Source organism: Lactuca saligna, chromosome 3 (genome assembly GCF_052625555.1).
Source record: "Lactuca saligna cultivar CGN05327 chromosome 3, ASM5262555v1, whole genome shotgun sequence".
Classification (NCBI taxonomy): Eukaryota; Viridiplantae; Streptophyta; class Magnoliopsida; order Asterales; family Asteraceae; genus Lactuca; species Lactuca saligna.
Window position 1 is genome coordinate 175,810,264 of NC_136419.1, and position 7,923 is coordinate 175,818,186.

At 34.0% G+C, this 7,923-nt stretch overlaps 1 pseudogene; it reads left to right on the forward strand.

Annotated features, from left to right (window-relative positions):
• Window positions 1–5,360: 5,360 nt before the first annotated feature.
• Window positions 5,361–6,943, forward strand: LOC145034045 (chitinase CLP-like; annotated as a pseudogene).
• The last annotated feature ends 980 nt before the right edge of the window (window positions 6,944–7,923 follow it).

Consider the following 7,923-nt stretch of genomic DNA (forward strand, 5'->3'; position numbering starts at 1 on the left):
TAAAAGTTAAAGTAAATACACCATGAGTTCCAACTTCATCTAGCTAACAGAAGTAGCTAGATTTAGCTGGACATCCTAGCAACTAAGCAAACAAAATCCATAATCAAAAACAAGTTTAAATATACCAAACTATGAATCAAATTATGAACTTCTTCTCCCGTGGTGTTGAAAGCCAACTCCATACGTTTCCTTCTTCTGAAAGTTGTCTCCAGGAACCCTCCAAGGCAGCCAAAAGTCCTCTTAATCTTAATGATCTTGGGGTTATATAATTTTCTCAAATTTGTGTTTCACATCGTGACTTAAGAGGAATCCTTATCGGGCAAGGATTTTACTTCGCGAACACTTATCTTCTAGAAAACTCATGCCACGTCATGGCCTTCTATTTCACGTCGTGATTAGAGCTAAATCGGTGGGTTTCTTTTACTTTTGTACTCCAAGTCTCCAAAGTTCCATGTTTTGTCATTTTTGGTCCCTTTCTTTGAAAATGCTTCAATTTGGCTGCAAAATATAATTTAAGCTTATAAGTACCAATATTCTATGCAAATAGCCACATTATTAATAAAAATATAATAAATATTGCCTTAAAATATGCATAAATATTGCAATATTAAAATACCCCACACTTGTGCTTTGCTTGCCCTCAAGCAAAATTAACTATTTTTAATTAAAACCTTCATCACCAACATCACATAGGACGATCCAACTCAAACTTAGCCATTATGTCAAGACCTCAACGCATACATTTGTGGCTAAAAGTTTTCTAAAGACCCCCGTAGTTATGTATACTCACAATCCTCATAAACACACACCCACTTCTTTTGATCAATGCTCATTTTATGCATCCATCCGAATCCATCTGCAAAAAACTTCCTAACCTCAAGGTAGTTTTGTAAAGCTACCCAAGCATACATCAACTACAGAATTACAACTTTAAGATACCACAATGGAGATTCATGAATTCTTCACTTCTTTGATATTAACTCTTTTATTTCTTCGAATTCACAACCTTTTTGTGTGATTTACGGTATCTTCAACTTTTATTTTTTAGAATTTTTTATCTTTGATCTTTAAACTTTGATATTTCATAGCTCCAAAAATTCTTCAACATTTTGATACTTTCTCTTTTTTTACATTACTCACTTTTTTCTTTTCACTCAAAACCTTACATGCTTAAGTAGGGGCGCTTAACTTCAACCCTTATTGGTTAAAGAAATTAGTTTTCCTAGATACATTTCAAGTACAGTGTGATAAACATATTGCATCGCTCAAACTAAGCGAGGTTGTGTTTTTGTCCCATGATTTCACTAGAATAAAGGGGGCCACAAATGCACTATAACGTATATTGGTTCAACTAAACATTTGAGCTCTCATCGGATCACCCCATTCAACATTAGCAACTAAAGTTCAAACTATTACTAGATCTAATTATCAGATTATTATTGCAAACCTACGAAAATTTTTAAATTTACATATTTCTAGCAATTTACTTTTTCAACCCCTACCTCACACTTAGTACATATAATGCCATCATTGTATGCATAAAATAATTAAAAAGCAATCAAAAAGGAGAAAAAGGAACAGACTCCCCTAGGATAGAAGTGGCAGAATCGAACTCCGATCGTGCGGATAAAATGTGCATTTCGAATATGAAACTTCCTCAAAATAAGAACTTGGATCTTGATCACTGCGAGATATATAAGACACCTTCCCGAATCAAAACTTCAATTTTTAACAAACTAGGTGTAAATCTCGAAAACGTGAAGAATAATATGTGAAAGCATACGCCATATTATAAAGTGGAGGAAACTAGCAAGAATAATCTTCAAAATAACTCCAAAGAGAATGGTGGTGAAGCATGTAGGAAAGGTGAATGAAAAGGCTGCATGTTTGTCACAATATACGACTCACGACATGACTAATAGCGATCACGACGTGAGGTTGCTAAATATAAATTCAGAATTCCTTCTTAACCCATCTCACGACGTGAGGAATAAGGACTCGCGACGTGAAAACTGGGAAAAAACTAAACCAACCCATGTTTCTTGTAAATGAACTTCAACCAATGTCTTAATGAATTAAGACCCTTCTAAATGCATTATTTGACAACTCTTCTAACTCTATCCTCTCTCTCGACTCACCCCACACTTATTTCCAATTCTGGGTCTCGACTATCGACTTTAAACGCTAAACGACACTTGTATAGACATATATGCCCTTGACTCGACTTTCCTTCCCGAGACTCCTTTAGCAATCTAAAATTCAACCACCAAAAGGACATAAAAGTAACATAATCATTTAAAATGTCTTACAAACCAAACAAGTTCAAAAACAACACAACCCAAATTTAAACTAAAAAAATAAAAACGAAAATGATCAATCATCCTCCTTATCATCTCAGGCTCCACTCATTCCGTCTTCGTCCCCCCTTAAATGTTGATAAGAGCTCCATGTGGGACAAATGGGGTATTGACTCCCCAAAGATGTTGGTTGCTCAATACCGAAATGTCGGACCATGTTCTCCATTATACCTGTTATCCAATTAGTGCTCAAGGATAACTGATCAAAATATCCCGCCATATCTCCTCCAAACGGTGCGTGTTGATGCACTGGCTACCCTCTTTCTCCTCGTCCTATAACATTCCTCTAAGGGCAGTCTCGAGTTGTTCATTATGTTGCTCACCATCCTCTAGTGGTACCACATAGCCGCCCCCAACATTCACTACCACCCTCATAATACCCAACACTTGAAGTGTCAATTCATTGTCGGGGAAACGAGTAAGATTCCTAACAAAATCAGGAGACAAAATTCCGTAAGACCGGGCAAGGCGGGTGACTAGATGTCACGCCGTGATTAGACTCCCTTGCCTAGAACCGACCGCTTTTTTCCCCAAAACCCGTGCAAGCATGTAGGAAAGATTACAAAAAACCCCCGGCGTAATGATACTCCACAAGTAAAACAAATTCTGGATGGAAACCTTATCGCCAGGATGCTTGTGAATGATAGAAAAAGTGACAAGGCGATGAAGGAATCAATGAAACGTACTTCAAATTTGTGCCTCACTAGCATCACGATAAATATACTCGTGATTTGAGATAGTCCTCCAAATTTAGACATCTAAATTTCCGAGTGTAAAATCCCGAACACATCCAAGCAAGAATGGAATAGAAAATGGGGATTGAGTTTCCACCTCCGTGTACAAGCCCATGAGAGGAAGATTAAGAAGTATCTATTACAAGAGATCAAACACAACGCCGTTTGTATTTTTCTACTCCAAACCCTAAATCAATATATAAAGGGCAGTTCCAATCTGTTTATTCATTGTCTCTAAATATAGATAATTTCATATATATCCTTACAAACTTTAAATATTACTTATATATCCTTATAAAATTTAAAACTACGTATATATCCTTAGAAAAACATAAAATTTACATCTGTATCCAAACTCATATTTTAATTTGGATTAAATCATTAAACTAATTTAATATTGAAAAACATATCTAAACTTTTAAAATAACATATGATATTACTAAACTACCCTTCCTTAATTAAAGATTAGTATTTAACCATTTAATAGTGAAAAGCTTCAAAACTCATTTTTCTCCTCTTCAAAAGTTGTTTTTTCTCCTTTAATGAGATCATAGTTTCACATATCATTTTTATATTCCCACTAATAGGTCACCAAGATCTATATATACAATAATTTTTTATGAATTTCTTTAATATAAATTTATGTTAATGGAATACAAAGAAGCAAATTCACAATAAACAGAAAATATTTCCTCCGTAAATATGTGGATCCACAACTTAAGAATGGCACGACCTCGAAATAGACACACTAAACCATAACAGAAGGTTACTTGGAAATTGTCATCCAATTATTAGCCTCCACCTTCTCGCATGAGCAAATATTTCCCTTTCCACACTACATCAACATAACTCCCACCCATCGCCCTTTCTCTCTCTATAAAATATCTCTCTCTTAGCAATCAATATATATATATATATATATATATATATATATATATATATATATATATATATATATATCATATCTAAACAAAACCCAATAAAAAAGCAAATGCATCAGAGTTGTTTATAATAACTATTTAGTTGGTTGATTTGTTTATGAAATGAAGTCTAAGAGAAAGACACACATAATAGAAAGTACAAAACCAAGCACAAGATTACGCTTTAAGAGAAAATGTAATTTTCAATCTTTTTTTCACAAAGGGTTATTAATGATTCCAATGATTTTGCTGGTTATGATCTACATAAGATAGTGAGTTCTCTCTATTACGAACCAAAATTAATAGAACAACAATTAATTGAATGCAAAAACATTAATCGAATGTAGTAGATGATGAACTATTGCGATGAAGAAGAGGAGTCAACTATAGAATCTGCAATTAGGAAGAAACAGGTAGGAAGTTTTTGGCACACGATTTTTTTTTTTTTAATTAGGTTTAGTCCTAATCTTTAGTTTAGTAAAGGGTATTTTAGTAATATCAATGACAATTTGTATTTTAGATAAGATTTTTAATATTAAATTTATCTAATCGTAATTAAATTATGAGTTTGGATATAAATGTGAGTTTTCTACTTTGAAAAGGATATACATGTAATTTTAAAATTTGTAAGGATATAAAAGTAATATTCAAAGTTTGTAAGGATATAAATGAAATTTTCTCTAAATATAATGTCATATAATTTCCCAACTAGTTATATAGCTAATGAATATGTTTGTCTTTAATAGAATTGAACAAAAGTGTAAGTTCGTTGAGAGTTGTTCAACGAACAAAACTTGATTGTGTTTTTTTAAACGATTTTGAAACTTTGTTGGTTTTAAAAGTCATTTATTAATATTTAATTACACGTCATTAGTCATGTCATTGATTGACTTTCATTAAAGAGTTAACACTAAATGAGAAGGGAACGAAAGTGTAAGTTAGTTGAGTTTTTTAGACAAAAGGTTAAGTATGTTGGGTTTCTTGAACAGACAAAACATAATTCTGTTTTTTGAACGCTTTGAAAACTTGATTGGCTTACAGGTCATTTTCGGTTTTGTAAATTTCTATTTTATCAAGGATTTGTTCAATAAATTATTTTATTAAAAATCTCTTATTATGCGTGACGACGACTAAGTCCATGATCTTGATTTGTTTTCACATAAAGTTCAGTTAGTTTTTAAAATCAAACTACGCCTTATTTTATTACAAGTAACAACCATACATTCAACTCTTCGCCAAGTTGTATTACTTATACTGTTATACTACAAGATTCTGAGTTGTGTGGGTCAATGACTTCTTCTTTGCATATCTCTATAAAATCAATCATTCCCCTCAGGAAACATAAAAACATGGTTCTTCATCTACAACTAATTCTTCTCCTTCTAGCCTTCATCTCCCACGAACCTGAAGCCATAGCACAATATCTAGAACCTTTCACTTCCCAAGTTGCACCAGTAACAAAACATGCTGATGCAGCTACACCACTCTATAGCATTCAGATGAAGATGGCTGTATGGGTATACATACCAGGCATATATAAAAACTTCTTTATTGACATAGACGCTCCTTTCACATGGCATGACTGCATTGTGGACTGGAATAGTTGGATTAATGAAAGCAGCAATTGCCTCGGTTGAACTCACCCAGTTTCTTGTGAAGAGTATCAATGCACGGATGTTCGCACATATTATTCTTATGAAAGTCCTTCATGTTTTCCATTAACCAACACTTCGACATTACCTGGTGTGGAAGACTGCATATGCCCAGTCAACGTGTTGAACCCTGTTAACGGAACATGTGGTCAAGCTCTGCTCAACTATGACAGGTTCACGTTTAGGGGAACTGATGGTAGAAACAGTTTTCGGTATTTCTATGTTACAGACTCTAACGCGGCATGTGCTCCATATTCCATGTTTGAGTCATTCCCTGCGCATGTTAGTGGTGTCATGGCGTTTTCGTCATCTCCTTATGCATTTCCAGCTTATTTATTCCAACCTTTTAAAAAAGCTTTTGCTCTATATATGTTTACCTAGCTCCTCGTCACCTCACGGGGTTATGTTCTTTGGGAGTGGACCGTATTATCTTCTCCCCAACTTAGATGTAGATCTAAGAAGTTTCCTGTCTTATACTCCGTTACTAAATGATACTGATTCTTTTGGTTATTTTATTGGTGTCAATTCGATAATCATTAAGGGAATGTCCATTGTTGTTTCAAAAAGCACCACCAAGCTTAGTACGATTGAGTCTTACACCATTCTTAGAGCAGATATTTATAAGCAAGTGGTTCGTATGTTTTCAATCGCTACATTGGGAATCCTCCGTGCAAGGTCAGTGGCACCCTTTGCTTTTTGTTTAAAGAATCGTATTGGACATTCCCTTGCCAGTTTGCAGATTCCGGATATCATTTTGAAACTCCAAGGTGGGAAGATATGGATAATATCCTCAAGTAATTCCATGCAACAAGTAGGGAAAGATGTGGCTTGTCTTGCAATTATTAATGGTGGTGCGACAAGTGAACATGGGATTGTGATCGGGACGTTTCAAATGGAAAATTACTTTCTGTTCTTTGATCTAGTCAACTCAAGTTTAGGGTTCAGTTCTTCTTTATTAAGCAAAAAGACTTCTTGTGCAAACTTCAACTTTACCACACATAGCCTTTGATGTTACTTCAAAAGCTTCGCGCTGGATGGACAACTTCCTCTTGCTGGTAGAATTTAAGGTATAGCAAAAGCTTTAGGCAACTCCACAATATAGGCTTTATCATTAATTTTCGACAAAATTTTGTATGGACCATACTTTTGTTGACCGGCTTATTGTATGTTCCTAATGGAAATTTCTTCTTGCGAATGTAGACCACCACTTCATCTCTTACCACAAATACCTTTGGATGCTTATGTTTTTAAATTGTTGCCTTGTATTAGCATTAACTGGATTGTGCAATCTTCTACCTTACCTCGTCATGGGTATTCTACATATCTTTAATATTTTTATTGGCTCTTTTGTTGTATACTGCAACAACCTGTGAGGTTTCAATGGAGTTGTGTATACCATTGTTATATTAAACTCAACATGTGCTAGTTCCCACTATATCGCACGTAATGAATGTGGAGACTTAATGCTCAATCAATTGCTACTCTCTTCATAAGTAAAATGATGTTGCTAAGAGTGAACATCGAAATTGATTAAATGCATCCATTGATGTTTGTAACTGTTTATTGAAATATGTGTTACCTTTCCTTGGCCACGATGAGTTTTAAGTGTCTATTTAGAGGAAATTTCTTGGAAGTGTTAAGTTACATTACAAAATGTTTGTGAAACAATTAAATGGTGGCTCCATGTATTCAAAAGGTATTGATTGTTTTTGCACAAGAAGTACTTTAATCATTTTTTGAAGAAATTGGTGATGACATTTTTGCTTCATAAGTTCACGAGTCAAACAATATATCAGGGGTCAAAGTTATGATGGAGCAAGCAATATGAATGCAAATTTTAGTGGTTTAAAATCTTTAGTCATGAAAAAAATACATCCGCATGTTATGTTCATTGTTTTGCTCACCAACTTCAGCAAATTATTTTCGCAGCTACAAAAAAACATCACAATATTGGACTCTTTTTTTTTTTTTTTTTTTGATATAGTAGTTGTTCTAATGAATATTGTGTGTGCCGGTGAAATTGAAACCAGAAGTAGATTAAACCAACAACTTTCTCTTACTAGATCCGGAGATACATGTTGGAATTCTTATTACAAAATTATATCGTGTCGATTGGTTTGTTTTCATATGTTTTGATGTGCTTGAATATATTGAAGATGAATGACTAAATAGTTTTAGTCGAACTAAAGCAAGTAGTATTCGAATATATCTTCGATCATTTGATTTTGTGTTGCACTTGCAGTTGATGTTGAAAATTATG